Below are 17,529 nucleotides of genomic sequence, written 5' to 3'. Positions count from 1 at the left end.
GCATAGAGTGGGAAGGAATGCGTAGCAAAGAGAACGTTGAGGTTAGCAGGGGTCTGAGACAGGGATGTCCTTTGTCCCCGCTGTTATTCATGCTGTACATGGTGAGTATGGAAAAAGCGCTAGAAGGTAGCAACATTGGTTTTAATCTGTCACACAAACAGGGCGGCATGATGATTGAGCAGAAGCTTCCAGGTTTATTTTATGCGGACGATATCGTCTTATTTGCGGACAGTCGAGATGATATACAGCAGCTGGCGAATATATGCGGAAGGGAAGGTGAAGCTCTTGGACTAGGATTCAGTGTAACGAAGTGTGGATTGATGGTATTCAATGATCCCTGTGATCAGACGGTGTCCATACAAGGCCAAGAAATACCGAGGGTAAGTGAATACAAGTACCTTGGAGTATGGGTAAATGAGAGTGATAGATACATGGAGGTACAGGAAAAAGCCTCGGCAGCAAAAGGAAAGAGGAATGCGGCAATGATGAAGCACAGAGCGTTGTGGGGATACAATAGGTATGAGGTGCTTCGAGGTCTGTGGAAGGGTGTAATGGTTCCAGGGCTTACTTTTGGGAACTCAGTGGTGTGCATGAGGGCAGAGGTGCAATCGGGAATGGATGTAAATCAAAGGACTGTGGGACGCCTCGCGTTGGGTGCTCACGGGAAGACGACAAACGAGGCTGTAAAGGGCGATATGGGGTGGGCAGGGTTTGAGGCGAGGGAAGCGCAGAGCAAAATAAGGTTCGAAGAAAGGCTAAGAAATATGAAGGAGAGTAGATGGGCAGAGAAGGTGTTCCGTTATTTGTATAGGAAGAGCGTGGACACACAGTGGAGAAAAAGAACTAGAAGACTCACTAGTAAATATACGGCTGGTATTGTAAGCCATATGTCAACAAAGAGCGTTAAGGGAAAAGTCAAGGAGGCGGAGAGGATTTACTGGATGGCAGCTATGGAGAAAAAACCGGCTTTGTAACTACCGAAAGGGCAAAAATGAAATAAGGAGGGAGGCATTTTACGATAATTCAAGGGGAAGCGCTTTACTGTTTGAAGCGAGATCGGGTTGCCTTAGAACGCGTAGTTATAAAGCAAGATTCAGTAAAGAAGAAGAACAATGCACATGCTGCGGGAAAGATAAGGAAACGGCGGAGCATGTTCTGATTGAATGTGGAGATATTCCACCCAGGTGTACGTTTGGGCACGAGCCTACAGGAAGCCTTGGGTTTTAGGGACAACAATGGAAAGCTGAACACACCCGCGATTGAAATAAGTAAGAGACGGTTAGAGTATTGGTGGCAGAAAATTAGAGAGAAAGAACAAAAATAAATATTGGAAAAATAAAATATGGATTGTGTGCCGTAAATGGCAGAGAACTTAAGCTGAAAATTTACCTTTTTTTCCATTAAGATAGAGTTTATCGAAGTAGAGGCATTAGGCCAACATAAAAAAAGAAAAAAAGGTTTTTTTTTTGTCGAGCCTGGTGGCATACTTGTCACCACCCCGTTATAAAGGGGACGCTCATAGCATCCATCCATCCATCCATGTAGCCACCTCTCGTTTAGTTCATGTAGTGTTTACTAGATGGTGGTACTTGTAGCTGATGATGAAAAGATGCAAGATGTTATAAACTAGAAAGCGGTACTTGTAGTTGATGAAAGACGCGAGATCTTATAAAATAGGAATGATGTCAGATATGGCGCGTGTCATTGGTTGAAGGCAATCGTTCGATTTAGTGCGGCGACGTACGCTAGGGGGAGCGATGTAATAAAATCGAGTGGGCAAAATGTACAGAGGATTCATGGTTTACCAGGTTTACCTCCGGAGCTTCGCCCACTCATCATCATTCACTTCGTGGATATGGCGGCACTTTTTTTTATGATTGAAAATGTAAAATTAAACATACATAGTGATCATGACACTTTTTTATCGTGTACAGTATCCTGGTATACGGAAAAATTGATAAATACATGGTTACTATAACGACAGTGTCGACATCTTCTGACACTTCGTGCAACCACAGTCGTGAGCTTGTTAGCTTACGCGTAATGTTTTTGAGATGAAAACAAATAAAAACGTTACTCATTTGTAATATTGTCGTTGCGCAGTTTTTGCATAAGATGTACAATGCACAATGTTTCTGCAACAATGTTGTGGTTGTCTGTTTCAATATAACTACGCTAGATGGCGCCACCTATTCAGCTAATCGGTGCTGGCATATATTTGAACTTGAGCTTGAACTTTATTTCGCATCTATACATTGTACAGATAACAGGGACACAGACAAAAAGCGACATTACGGCTTGACGAGGTCTGTGCCCCTTTTCTTTCGCAACAAACAGTTGGCGGGCAAGATCAAAAATGCAATGCAAGAACAGATTCATGTACACACACGCACAGTAAGAAATAGAGATAATTTAAAACACTTGCATCCGAAAACAATGAACAAATTTATATAAAAAGTTTGAAACGTGTCGCTATACACCTTCAACACAAAAATACATAGTAAACATACGAGCATAAGAAGTATTCACTAATGAATATACAAAAGTTCAAAAACGCTTCGCCTTGTACTTTTAACATAAAATGCATGTTCATTTAAAACACAATAGCGAATGAGATGTATGATCGGCACAACCAGATCCTTCGGGAAATATGGCAGTTAATGAAGAGAGTTCAGCAAAGATGGTAAGGCATGACGTAGCATTTGTTTTCCATAATTTGTTCTACAATGTGGAACATGCCAGGTTTCTTTGTGACGTGTACTGAACGTGCTTGAATTTAATGTGAGCCTTGACAATTGCTCTAGAAAACCCATGCTATTCTTTCTTTCTATCAAAAACCGTTTTTGCAAAATTGTATTGTACACTGCCTTTAATGGTATGATATTTAACTGGTCAAAAATAGGGTCCCTGTGTGCATCGAACGGAGCATTTAAAATCGTTCGAACGGCTTTCTTTTGCAAAAGGAATAAAATGTTGATGTTTGAGCTGGTTGTGTTGCCCCATACGAGATGACAATAATTGATATGTGATAGAAAAAGAGAATTACAAAGTAAGAGCTTCACTTTCAATGGAAGCAAGAGGCGTAATCTTACTAGTATACCTGTGACTCGAGCAAGCTTATTGGCAATAGTGTTGACATGTTCATTCCATAACATGTTTTCCTGAAAAATGACGCCTAAACTTTTGACTGAAGGTACTACTTCTATCCCGGAAGTTCCTATCTGGAGACATCCATGGACTACTTGTTTTTTATTCTTTGGTTGAAAAAGCACGCCTTTTGTTTTGGCAACATTAATAGTTAGCGAGTTTGATAAACTCCATTTGTTTATTTGTTCTAGAGTATCATTGGCAGTGCTGATGAGTTCGGCAACGTTTCTAGAAGTGATAAATAAACTAGTGTCGTCCGCATAGATAACAAATCGCGCCGTAGTCTTAATATTCGTTAAATCATTTATATAAATGTTAAACAATAGTGGTCCAAGTATGCTCCCTTGCGGGAGCCCAGCACGTATCGGTAAAAATTTTGAATAGTGATTGCCTATAACAACAGTTTGATACCTATATTGCAGATAACTTCTAATTAATTTCAGAAATGTTCCTCTAAAGCCGTAAATATCAAGTTTTGTTAGTAAAGTGGTGTGATTGATGGTATCGAAGGCTTTTGAAAAATCAATGAATATGCCAAGGGTAACCAAATTTTCTTCAAAGCCTTGCAGAATTATTTCTTTTTGGGTCAATAATGCTAATTCAGTTGAGCGACCTTTTCTAAATCCAAATTGAAAATCTGTAAGAAGATTGTGCTTGTTACAGAGTGAGGTTATTCTTACATTTATCAGCTTCTCGAGACATTTAGAAAAAATAGGCAGAATTGATATTGGTCTATAGTTCGAGAACTTGTTTTTTGTCGCCAGATTTGAAAAGTGCTGTTACCTTCGCGATTTGCATGCGTCTTGGAAATGTGCCGTTCGCCAGCGAAAGATTGTACACGTGCTCCAAGACAGGACCGATTAGATCCAGTACATGCTTTGCTGGGCGAATCTGCAGGTCATCGATATCGCAGCTTTTACTATTCCGAATACTGCGAAACATGCTTTGTATCTCTTGAGTGTCTGTCGGGTTTAGGAATGCACTGTGAACGATTTGGGGTTTTAAATATTTTATGCATTGGGGATCATAGGAGCTATTTACAAGTGACACAATATAGTTGTTAAAAGCGTCAGCTAAGGCCGTGCCTGAAATGAGCTCACTGTCTACTGTTAATTCCTCTAGATTATCTGCCTGTTGGTTTCCATGCAGTAAACTATTTAGCTTTCTCCATGTGACATCGGTTCGCATTATCGTTTCGACAGGGAACAATTTCTCGAAGTACTGTGTCTTTGCTGCCCTTAGGAACCCATTAACTTTATTCCGGAGTTTTTTAAACGCGGCTAAAACTACTGCGTCTCTTGTCCTTAAGAACTGTTTAAAAAGAGCATCTTTTTGCTTTATCAATTTCAACGCACTGTCATTAATCCATGGCTTTCTTGCTTTTCTGGCTTTTTTTGTTTTACGCTTGAATGATTTTGCGTAAGCGTTCTTAAATGCGGATAAAAACAACTCGTACGCTTTGTCGCAGTCGCTTTCGTCGTACACGTCTTGCCAGCTTATGCGCGAGATTTCGTCGCGGAATTTATCAAGAGTGAATAGGTTAATATCTTGAAATGTGTAGTGCTGATCTGCGGAAGGATGCAAGGGCAACATATATGAATTCACAATGAGAAATATGGGCAAGTGGTCGCTGACCTGAGCCGTGATGACACCTGATTCAACGTTTTGCGCATCAATATTTGTGACGAAAATGTCGAGTAAACTTTCGCAGTTACCTTGGATACGAGTAGGTGTGGAAATTGTATTAGTGCATGCATTTGATTCAAGCACCCGTACTGTGCGTCTGCGAAGCGGGCTGTGATGAAACATGTTAATATTAATATCACCACCCAGAACTAGTCTGTAATCGTTATCATTAACCCAGGACAGTAGATTATCAATGTATTCGAGAAAGTTTACCACGTTTCCTACAGGTGGGCGATATACTACGGAAAAAATGCTATGACCATGCTGAACAGTCAAGATTTCAAAGTCAGTAGTAGTGCGAGTAAAATCTTTCAACACTTCACAATGCAGGGTACTCTTAGTTAGCAGTAGAACGCCGCCTCCTTTTTGATCGCGTCGATTCAGATAATGCGTAACATAACCAGACACCTGCAGTACTATGTCGTTGCGATACCATGTTTCACTCAACATTACAATGTCAAATGGAAAACCAAAAGAGGACAGCAGCGCGCTCAGATGATCGTCCTTATTGCGCGCCGATTGCGTGTTCAAGTGCAAGAAGGACGTACATTTGTTTTTCTTTGAAGAAAGTATTCTGCTAACGTCGCTAGGTGTGTGTAGTGTATCGGCCATGATGAAGGGCCGTAGTGGGGAAAACGTCTAATTCACGAGTGAGATCACTCCATTTTTTCAAGGTCTTGAACGACAGATATGCGAAGTACACGTGAGTTGTCACTTTTCCGCGCGAAAACTTTGCCCTCCCGTGTCCACACGTACTTCCACTGCCTTTCTTTCTTTCGTGCTACAGCCTGTCCGAGAAGCCTCTTTAGCGTTGGGCACAAGTGTTCATTTATGAAAGTGGAAGTGTCATCAGAGTGACCCAGATCAGTGGCAGATATGCGCTTTTTCCGTGCTTTTTCGATGAAACCATCTCGCTTCGTACGCGAACGAAACTGAACGACAACATTCGGACACCCACCATCCTGTCGTGATACACGGTGGCAAACATCAACATCGCTGTCACAGACGGATTCACCTACAAGGCTACCAAGCTTCCCTAAAACAGCAGAAAGGTTTTCATTTTTTACAAACGGTACACCTTTGATTTCAACGTTTCTGTTTCTTGAATACTGCTCTTGGGTAGTCACCCTCTCTTCCAAGCCAGCAACCTGGTGTGCAAGTTCCCGACATTTGGTTATTAAAGCAGTGTTTTCCTTTTTGAGAGAAGCGTTTTCTTTTTCAATTGCCGACAGCGTGTCGCCATCGCATCAAATTGAGTGCTGAAAAAGTCGACAGACTGTTTCATATCTTTGAATTCTTTTCCGAGTTCTTTTTCGATAGCGCTTCGCATGTCACGCATTTCCTGTGGAATATCTTTAAGGAACTTTGTGAGTTCAGAGGGCATCTGAGTACTGGGCATCTACACTCCTAGTTTGGCAGCAGCAGCGGAAAAAAGTTCCAGAAGGGGTATGAAAAGTTCTGCACAAACCTGCGTGTAGGATGGTAAGGGTAAGTGATGATGCCGGTGCCACCGCCGCCGCTGCCAAAAATGCCGGTCAAGCAGAAGATGTGGCTCCTTTAAAGCCAGAAGATGTGCGAATCCGAGGTCACGGGGACTGACGTCACTCAGAAAGCCAGGCCGAGGGTAAGCGCTGTTTGGACGGTATGATGTGGCAACGCAGGAAGCATCCCGCGCAGACGCAGCCGTGAAGTCCCCAGGCAGCAGTCAAGTCTCCGCACGTGGAAACAATGAAAAGCCTGCGTGTAGGATGGTCAGGGTAAGTGATGATGCCGGTGCCACCGCCGCCGCTGCCAAAAATATTTAGTTTCTATGTTCCAGGGCATTCTAGCTCTGGTAATCTGGCTGAAACAATGTAATCGCTATAAGTGCTCGCACTTTGACTTATTTTAACTGGACGGCTAGAGCATCCGCAGTGCGGATACTGTGAGTTCTTGCGAAGGTGGACCTTACAAGGCGGCCGATCCATACTGTCCGAGATTTCGCGCCTTTGTGTCATGCTATTTGTATAGTGGCTAGCCACTATAATATTTGCGCTTAAAACTTAAATGTTAAAGTGGTTGGTTTGGCCACCCTCGGCTTTGCTCGCCGTGAAGGTAACATGTTGCGCCAGCATGTGCGCCGGGGCAGCTTATCTCCGCTAGGAGGCCAGTGGTGGCAGCGTTGTTTATGGGTGCACAGACGCATCGCCCCAGCGATCTTGCGACGCATCTGTTTGGGGCTTCGCACATGCGCAATACCGCCGCCCCAACGTCTTGCGTACGCAAGCCGCTTGGGTACCCAGCACTAAAACTCCCTAATTTTGAGAAACTCTATGGCCACTGCCGACGTTTTTCATGACGCAATCGGCACGCCATTCATGCGCCTGTACCGACTTTTCACTGATTTGTCTTTTTTTTCTTTTTCATCTTAATTTATAGCTTCGTTTCACATTTTATGTAGCCAGTAAAAACCAGGCTTCTTAATTATGTTCATCCAGATTCACAGAACGAGAGGTCCACTATGAACAAATAGACAGCGGCACAATGTTCGGTGGCCGCTGCATGAAATGACATATTGGACAAAATGACAAAAAATAAATGTAACAGTTACAGTAAAGCATAGACGCTGCCATTTTGGGCTTAAAAGCAATTTTTGCTGGTTTTCTATGTCGTAATTAGCAATAATTGTGGTCATACGACGTTGAATGTACTGGCCCTGCGTGTTGATGCGTGTGAGTTCACCGTAGCACTTTTCGAATATTCATACGGATGCAAAACGGCATCATTATCAGTCCAAGATGGCAGCCTGTGATTGGGCCCGAAACAGGGCGTATATACAGAAGAAATGAAGTGGTAGCAGTGCAGCGCGTTAAATGACGAACTACACAAAGCCCCGAAGGATGAAATCAAAAGGCAGAAGTTTAATGGAGATTAAAAGCGTCGAGGCATAATACATGCTCGAACCTACTCAGGGTATATCATCACCTGTCCATGGTGTTAGAGTTGATAATTTTCGAGGATGACCACTCATATGCAGCTTCTCAACATGCTGCAGAAAATATTCACCATCTCTTTTATTATTTAACCTCTGTTGGTACCAGTTTTTTCAGGCACCGGATACCCGGGATGAAGCTGCCAAGGCAGTAAGATGGCAAAAGAGAGAAAGGAGGGCGGGGGAGTTTTTTCAGGCATCGGATACCCGGGATGAAGCTGCCAAGGCAGTAAGATGGCAAGAGAGAAAAAGGAGGGCGGGGGATTAACCAGATCTTGGCATCCGGTTTGCTGCCCAGCACTGGGGATGGAGAACTAGGGGCAAGAAAGGGGGTGTAAAGAGACAGAAAAGAAAATGCATGTGCACTCAGGAGTAGGATGGCAAACTTAACAGAGGATTTATTACATTCTGTACAGACAGTGCGAGAGATCTCTTGCGAATGAGCTGGGTGGCTCATTATAAAGTGCGCGTTTTGACTAAATCAGGGAATGGGTCCAGAATGCGCTGTCTAATCACGGGACACACACCATTTCTGACGGTGCCGCTCACACTCACTCGAGTCAACGTCTTTGATTGGGGCGTGGCCACCACACAGCACCTGCGACACCAAGAAACCTCTGTGGTCGTCACGTCGAACGTCTTATGGTGTCGGAATGCCACCTCACTTACCGGCTAAGATGGACAAAACACGGCGGACAGCAGGCTGGCAGCCCTTCCATGACTTGTTTGATGAACAAAAATTGCCGCTCTCCCTCGTCGGCCCAGCTGGCGCCGCACGTAACAACGCTATCCAGTGGTGAGCAGAGGCGTAATATCTTGTCTGAGGCCACCAGTTTTAAAAAGAACAAAATAAAAATTAAAGAAACTTGCCAGCAGAACGTTTACAAAAAACGGATGAATTCGTCAATAATGCGGAGACAGACACCTGAGCGACATGTCATATATGACGTAGTCCAGCAAACAGGTTTTCATCACGTAACTTGAACGGACCCACTGGCACTGGGAGAGATGAATAATAATTGTTGCGAACAGTGGTGATGTACTTCTGTTTCGAAGGTAATGCTCAGAATCAACCAAATAAATCTTAACATTATATTCAGGTCTTGATAAAAAAGTAAGTCAACTTAGAAAGCTCCTCAGGTTGCCAAGTAATAAGTTACTTCGCCATACTTTATGGTGAAGTAGTTTGCAAATAAATAATGAAACTGCTGTTTAATTGATATTTGATGACGTGATCGCAATCAACGGTGTGTCGTCGCTATAAAAACTGGAACGTTATCTGCGGACTCGAGCGGGCGAATGCAGCGGAGAACGAATATGTCACGTAATAAAAGCGATGTGATGTCGCACATTTTTCGCCTGTACAACTCCGTGCCCTTTTGCTTGCTCATGATGTATTCGAAGCAGCTAGCCAACTCTCGGATAGAATTCGAGCAGAGTAGCCGGGGCTGATAACAGGAACGTTTATATACATTATTTACACACTAAAGGTAGCGTAATACTATATGTTGATGGTAGCATCATGGAAGCTTGATGGGAGCTTCTGAGAGCTGGTTCAGAGCGTCTCGGAGCTCAGCCTTGGTCTTCCTAAAATTCTCTGCAGGAAAAAACAATGAACAGTTTGCAGTAATCTGCAAGGGAGCTTTTCTGTAAGGTTAGTCTTTCAAACAAGAACTCTCGTTCACAGACTGCTTTTGTCGCTCATTTTGTTTTTGCCATTCCCCTTTTTGAGATCTTGTTGTGCTCGCGTACCTTAGCTGGAATTCGTAGAGGAGACATTTCGTTGTACTCGCATGCTCAAAATGAGAAAGAAAAGCAGTCTTAGAACGAGAGTTTTGGTTGGAAAACAAACCTTACAGAAAAGCCGCCTTGCAGATCCCTGTAAACCGACAGACTGCATGCCCGTTCAGTTAAGGGCAGTCCAAAGAAATTGTCGTCTTCATCTCCGTCCACCAAATAGGGGGGGGGGGGGGTAGAAGAAGGCGCCTAATTTCTGAAGCCCAGCAGAGAGCGCAGGGTGCAGCGAATAAGAATAAAAAAGACGAGAGAGAGGGAGAAAGAGAGAGAAAGTCAAACACTACCTTCTTTTCAACCCAGGAAAGAGAGATGATGCACGTTCAGTTCGTCACACGGCGAGAGAGAAACACAACGTAGGTCAGAGTGCAATAATATGCACAACACAGCACAGTGCAATGACATTGCATCGCTCGTGCAGAATAGGGTCTGCAGCGCTAGGCAGGCTAGGGCCTGTGGGAAAGGGAGACTTGAAAGCACCACAGAGTGCGGGAAACGTACCTGACGACGGATCCCAAGCTCTCGGCTAATTGTTCAGCGCGTCTCGTGGTAGGTCGAACAAATCAAGCAGCCTTGATTTCCAACAGCTCTTCCTAGGCCGTCAGTCAGTTCAGGCGTGTCCAAAGAGTTTTTGACGAGGGGAGCCAACAGCCCTAAAGAATTCGAAGTATGACTTTCGTGTTGTCGCTGCTTTTGGCGCACCTCGAGAGCGTTGACCCGGAACAAATCAGGGTAGGCTTAGCTGCAATCGTTCCCTGCGTCCAAGCGGCGCCGAGCCAGGGAGGCCGATCTTAACATCTTCTACAGACACACACACACAAGCACGCACAGTTTCATTCCGAGAGAGAATTGGTAGTGGTTGCAATGACGTACGTAACGTGCATCTGCTATAAAAAGGCATGCAGTGTATGCGATAGCTTCTTTTCTTTGAAAATCTTGTAATTCTAGTATATTTTCATTATATAGCCAAGGTATGAGGCGGTTGTTAGTCGCATATATTTGGGTTAAAGTACTACAAATATTAATTTGCCGCGCATGACTCCTCGAAATGATACTCCAAGAAAAAGGAAATCGCTCAAACATTTTTTTTAACTAAGTTCACACGTGGGAGTAATTGTTCTCTGTCTGCGTTTTTCCGTGGTTCATGAGTGTTAAGCCCCGCGGCGCTGCCGCTTCTGTAGAATGGTGTACAATAAGCCACATCAACGCAGTGACAGGATTTTCTACAGACTACAAAGCATTCGATCACCAGGCATTTTCCCTCCGGCATACTTTGATTAAAGAAGTGACATATTTTAGCTGCAAACCCAGTTTATGCATTGGGGCCCGGTGCACAGGTGTTGCATATTGCAACTCTTGATCATCGCGAGCGCGAAGACAGCAAGTAAAAGCCTCTATGCTAGTGTCTGTACGGCTGGTGTAACGAACCCTCTTGAGGGTGTTGGGCGAAACCATGCACTTTGCCCAATAATATTTTTAATCATGGCGTTTGTCTATTAACTGAGTGGTGCTATGTAGAGCACGTGGCAGTAGTGCTGATGTGTCATTTGGTGCTGGTACAAAAAGAAAACTAGCTTGTATCTCTTCTTCAATGAGTCCTTCAATTAAACTCATTCTAGGGGGCTGCATAGAAAACTATATGCCTGACACAATTGGAAAAGTAAAGCACATTGTAAGAGACCACTTCTGCTGATTGAAGGACTTGTAGACCATCACCATCTTGACTGTGGTGTTCTGCAGAAAGATGTTGAGCCAATGACGCGCCAAATTAAGTTCTAAATTTGACATTGATGTGTCCAGACAGAAATATACTAACAGCGCATTTGCTAGCAGCCTGCCCTGTGAACAGACTGTAAGTTTTTTTTTCGAAAAAGCTTTTTTTTTGTTTTAGTGAGTTAAATAATTTTGAATTGGCGTTCTACTGATCCCAGTCCTCCCATGTGTTATTATGAAGCTGGTTGGCTTATACCTTAAGCAATGCATCCTAGAATGAAGTGCAAGCTGAGTGGACGCGAGAAACATCTACACAGCACATCCAGCTCTCTAAGCAATTATTCAAATTATTTCCGCGCCAGTATTAGCTTTAGTTGACGAGGAATTCGAATACATTTAGAGTGCACCACGTGGATATCTTGTGACACTGTGAAAGGATACCGACGTGTCAAGCACCTCGTTAGTTACACCCTACGATTTATAAATTGATAGAGCACACAGATCAAGCAAAAAATCCGCGAAAATAAAAAAGGTATGCTTTGCGGCAGATAAGTTACAACTATAAACCAACACATGATTACTGGTTAATTAAGCATAGTTCCTCAAATACTATTCAGTTAGTTCATAACTGTGACTTCTCTGCCATGCAACATTTTTTTTATCTTCATGGATTATTTGCTTTTGTCGCACAGGTTGGTAACACTTCCCGGTAAGCGGAGAGCTGCACGTGGTTTAAATGCACCTGGGTAGGGTTCACATGTATTGTTGATTAAAGTTATAATAATGTGGCACTCGAAATGCCAAAATTTAGAACACCAAAAAATCAAAAAGACGATTATACAAGATACCAAAAGTGAAAAATGTCAAAAAATCAAAACACTTAACTATCCAAACGCCGAAATATCAAAATGTCTGCGTCACCTAGCTATACTGGAAGATAAAGTACCTAGCTAAATTAGAGGTTATGCCAGCACACTCTTTCACCCTCATTTCAAGTTGTCCCTTTACATTTATCTCAAGCTTTCATAAAAATAGCAAACTACAAACTTTTTCACCTCCAATCGCACATCAGAGTGATTTCTTGCTTATCGCAAACAGCTTGTGTGCAATTCGTTGTCGAAAACTTGAAACGTCGTCATTGTCCAGGTTGCTCAGAGCAGCATCAAGCGATTTTGCGTAACCCTTGTTTCTTGCTCTGTAAGAGGCGGGGTTGTCGCACCCTTGACGATGTCTTCGAGTCTGGCTTGCTTCCTCTTCATGGTAGCAATAAGCCGAAAGTGCATGATTGTCGTAGACCACTTTCTTTGAGATTGACATGCGAGTACCTTCTACAGGAAGGTTGGTATAGTCACTCTGGCGTTGCAGTCTCCTCACTTCTCGCACCTCCAATAGTGCCTAGAATACACCTTCTTGTCAAAAACATAAACATAACTACAACTGCAACAAAGTATTGGTTTTCCTTTTTGGGCACACACCCCACCACATCTTCGTCCATTTCCCCCCAAATCGGGGGTATTCGCGTGCATGGTTCAAGGGATTTTCGGCGATACGTCTTTTCAGCATTTTGATTTTCCAGCATTCGTTGTTTTGGGTGTTTCGATTTTATGGCATCAAAATTTTTCAGCTTTCTGACATTCAACCTTTGAATAAATCGGCGTCTTAATTTTCGTCATTTTGATAGGGACCCAAGCTAATACTCCCTAATAAATCAATTCAATTAGCCTGAACAAAGCTTAATATGTTCTCTAAATGCTCACTTCCATGCAGCTTGTACCTCATACTAGGATTCATTGTTACAAGATATGAGCACGTGCAAGCACACAGATAACTTAGATAAGCCGAAGATAACTAGTGAATAATTTTCTCACCTAAAACCAAAAGTAAATAAAAAGTTCCAGTCAGTACGCAATGAAAATCACTACTAAGTGAACTGTTCAGTATATTTTTACCTGGAACACGTCAATGTTAAACTTACGACCACTTATGAGCAAAAAAAAAAAGCTTTTTTAGCAAATTTTGATGCCAGTTGTTCACACTATTTTGCATTACGTACGTTTAAAATTATTTTTCGCCTACAGGAAAACTACTAGACAATTCGTTAATAAAATCTACTTCAATTTACTGTTATCTGTCTACCCAAACAGTGATTTTGGTCGAATAAATTCAAATAAAATTTGAATAGTTCGTATCACATATATAGAAAAATGGCCATATTTATCATGACCTAATTGACCTGCACAATATTAAAAAAAATTAAGGCCTCTGTGCAAATGCCATTTTTCTTTGCACAAAGGAAGTCAAAACAACTTTCAGTAGCAGCAGGATTTGAGTTCCGATAAAATGCAAGTGATAACATGTAAAATATGTTACATTTAGAATTTACTATACTTAGAGCGTATAAGCTGGCATAACAAGCTTTTAAACATGAAAATACAATTAATAAATTGATGTAGCGGTAATATGTTTATTTAAATAGACCCTACAACACTTTTTCAAGTAGCCATGGCCAGGATTGACAAGGAGCTTACTGCTTCACGAATTCAACGCTGCAAAGATTTTTTATAGTTTGCCTTGTATAAGCGGAGTTGCAAAGTATTGCCACATGCTGCGATCGCATTCTCCCTTCTCTCTTCCCAACGAAAGCGCCGGAAGATAAGCAGGGAGGGATGGCACAGGGGATGAAAATACGTCACTTGTGCCTTGTGACCTTGACCACGTTTTCTCTTTTTTTGCCTTTGGATACACGGCTTTTCAGTGCAATAGCGTACGCACGTGTGGACAAGTCGCGGCCCCAGTAACGTCCAACGTGCCATACTCAAATCAGCCAATCGCAGATACAATGGCTGTGATAAGTAATTTTTGAGCTTGTAGCACAATTTGTCGAGTGAAGGGAAAGCAACTTTCAGCTGAATTGGAACATTTGTTGAAGAATTCCAGCCTCGTGCTGCGCAATAATATTTGGCTCATGTGTTCTCCGGAGTATCGACTACCGATTGGTCGCGTTTTCCAACCATGTTCAATAAGTGTCGCAGGGGCCCTTAAATTTTGAAGAGGTTTTGCGGCAGTGCGAATTCCCCTGGGTAGGTGCTTTCATGGCATAGCATCCTATGTTGCAGTGAAATTACCTCTTTACACGATGTTATGTGCAGATCAATGTCAACTATTTGTTCATTGCAAATAATTCAAAATTTTCAATAATCTAAAATCGAGTTGAAGCAAATTTGATTGTGGTAATGTTCCTTCAAATATTCGAAGCATTCGAATATTTGCACCAGCCTGCTTTTGTTCACTTGATATATTTGTCTTTTTTGCTCCCTGTGTGCAATCGGTTTCTCCTCTTCTTTTTTTTTCTCCCTTTTCTAATGGTTCTCCCATCCTCTTTTGCCTTTTCCACCCTCTATACTATTTAAGGCTATGCTTTCTTCTGTCACCGTGCGTAAATAGCTGAAGAGTTATTCTCACCTTTCAATTGTACGTTCGCTGGTTAGAATATTGCCCCGCGAAAGCAAAAAAACCAGAAGTATTCTTGTTTTCTTTCCTTCTGCTGCTAAAAAGTCCCATGCTGCATTGCAGATGAGTCCTATCTGCTGCATTGCAGATGAGACCCATCTTATAAAGCTGCACTGGCTCGGAGGTTCCAGTTAGCTTGCCAGTATCCATTCAGATGTTATGACTGGCAGTGCAAGGACACAGTCTGCAATAGATGCTCATTGGCGTACCTGCCAAATTTGGTACGGGTCCAGCAGAAACGCAAGAGGTGTCTGGGTGCGCTGCAGGAAATTGGCATCAGTGTTGCTGGGACAGACAGTTTGCCTTTGAGGAGGAGCGCATGCGCGTACCGAGGATATGAAAAGCGCGTCGCGTGTGCGCTCAGGGCTCTCTTTGTGCTTTCGTTACGGCCAGTCCTGTCTCCTGTAAAGGTGCATCTCGGCGCTTTGTGTTTTTTACACCTGTAAATTTATAAATAAATCGTGTGTTTCTGTCGTCAAGAAGCCTCTCAAAGGTGTCTCCTTCCCTGACACCTGGGTGAAAGCCTGTGCTCCTAACCTCGGTCACATCAAGGTGTGCTTCCCAAAAGTATCGCTGTTGTATGTAAAGGGTACTCACAATTGACAACAATGAAGGCATGGATAAACTTGTGGCTGGCTTGTCACCAGCCTTCTTGCAATATGTGCCTGTTTCAAATATATAAGGGCTATGTTTTCTTTTTTTTTTCAAGTCCTAATTCGTTCGAGATAAAACTACAGCCAATTCAAGACGCTCATGTTTGGAATATTTAGGTAGACTTTCCAGCTGCCCCTCTGCATAGTTGCCACTGCAATTGAGGCATCTGTTTTGGTCTTGTAGCAGCTTTTTTTTATGCCCCCACCCCCTCGCCACATTTAAGACGGCCAAGTCAATTCTGTATGCCACTCGCTGTCTGTAGATTGTTGTCTACACAACCTGCTTCAATATTCCTACAATGTTACTATACTGTTTTTACACTTTGCTGTCACCACGGTTGCCACCTTTCCTCAAACAAAAAACAGGCCCTTCAGTGAGGAAGGGAGGGAGAGGGGGCGAGGATACCAGGAGATTAGACAGATGCTTGGGCTAGTTGGTGATTGGGAATCAGCATATTTGCACAGCGCAAGACTACATGTAGTTACAACGTAACTACAGACGAAGAGACAAGGACAGAAAGAGCGCTGACTTTAACTGAAATTTTATTTGCGAAAACGCTGAAAATATATACTCGTCACAAAACATCACCGCCCAATCGGGCAACCTATTGCATCACAGCAAAACAATCATCTCATTATATGGTTACAACGCCACAACTCAGCACAAATTCATGATCTATTGTGTCAAAGCCAGAAACTCTATTTATTTTTTAGTCAGAGCAAGTGAAGGCATGCTGATACATCGATCACACAGCATTTGCATTTCATTGGCCTCCATCATCTCTCGTGTTAGCTGCTGACGGTGTTTGGCTATAACACTGCACTTTTCGAATTCTGGTCTGCAACCAAAATCTCTACAATGGACGGCCAAATAAATTTGCACAGCTGAGTATACATTGTAATGATGCTCCTTTAATGGCTCATTTAGACACCGGCCCGTTTGCCCAGCATATATCCGGCCACACGATAACGGGAGCAAATAAACGACGGCTATCACACATGCTACGAATAGCCTTCTATGTTGGCTTGTGCAGCAGCTACTTCGTGCCGACTGCGCATTCACCCGTTTTCAAAGCGCTGAAAACTTTTCTAGGGCATAGAAAACAACCTTCAGATCTACCTTATCACCTACCTTTTTTAAATTGTGAGAAATCCTATGTAGATAGAGAATTCTAGTGTCACGGGGTCGTGACGTGACCGAAGACAGGAGACTTCGTGTTGGGATTTACCTGCTTATTCGGGCGAACCTGTGCCCAGTAAACGGAAAGTCCAATTACAGCAGCAGTCAATTACAGCAGCAGCACCAATTACAGCAGCAGAAAAAAAATTTCTGCTGTGACCTTGGCAGTCTGCGGCAAGATATGCACCCACCATTTCTACATTTCTGCTGAGGACGAAACTAACTCCTACCTTCTTGAAAGCGAGCTAGTTGCTTTGATACCCACATCCCATTGTGCTGCTTCAGGCAGAACTGGAATGTATTTGAATGATGGCCTGCTTCAGCGTGCCAACAATGTTATTGTCACGGGGTCGTGACGTGGCCGAAGACAGGAGACTTCGTGTTGGGATTTAACTGTTTATTTGGGCGAACCTGTTCCCGGTAAACGGAAAGTCCAATTACAGCAGCAGTCTCGTACAGATAGCAGTCTCGGACTGATAGCGGGGAATGAAGCGTCGGCCTTCGATCAACAACTGACAAGCGGTGAAGCGCGTCGGCATTTATACTCTTGCCGTCGAATGTTCTAGCGTTATCGCTGGCGGTGGCATAGGTTCCAGAACAATCTGTACCATTCGCACAGTGGGCGTGATCTTATCGAAATGATCTACTACAGTCCGGAACCTTCTCGAAAACTTCTCGGAACGATAACAAAAACTTGGGAAATGGAACGTGGCATTGCCCCCCTCTGAAAAAAAAGGCATCGTCCCGATGTTTTAACTAAAGATGAAGGTACAACAATAAATCCAGAAAGTACAATGAATAAGTTACGATACAACAATAATACAAAAAAAACACTGTTTCAGTTTGTTAACGCGCATGAAACGGCTTGAGGCGCG

The 17,529-nt window shown here is 43.0% G+C and overlaps 1 long non-coding RNA gene across 2 annotated transcripts; it reads right to left on the bottom strand.

The window, feature by feature from the left end:
- Positions 1 to 2,675: 2,675 nt before the first annotated feature.
- Positions 2,676 to 16,631, bottom strand: LOC142818128 (uncharacterized). 2 transcript variants are annotated; one of them, XR_012895600.1, is made up of 4 exons: positions 10,100 to 16,631; positions 8,474 to 8,624; positions 8,332 to 8,402; positions 2,676 to 6,570 (listed from the first exon to the last, which is right to left on the bottom strand). It is a non-coding gene; the product is annotated as an uncharacterized LOC142818128 (long non-coding RNA). The 2 variants fall into 2 exon arrangements; XR_012895599.1 differs by having other exon boundaries at positions 8,474 to 16,631.
- Positions 16,632 to 17,529: the final 898 nt, after the last annotated feature.

Source organism: Rhipicephalus microplus, chromosome 5 (assembly GCF_043290135.1).
Source record: "Rhipicephalus microplus isolate Deutch F79 chromosome 5, USDA_Rmic, whole genome shotgun sequence".
NCBI classification, from domain to species: Eukaryota; Metazoa; Arthropoda; class Arachnida; order Ixodida; family Ixodidae; genus Rhipicephalus; species Rhipicephalus microplus.
This window is presented reverse-complemented; position numbering and strand designations above follow the sequence as displayed.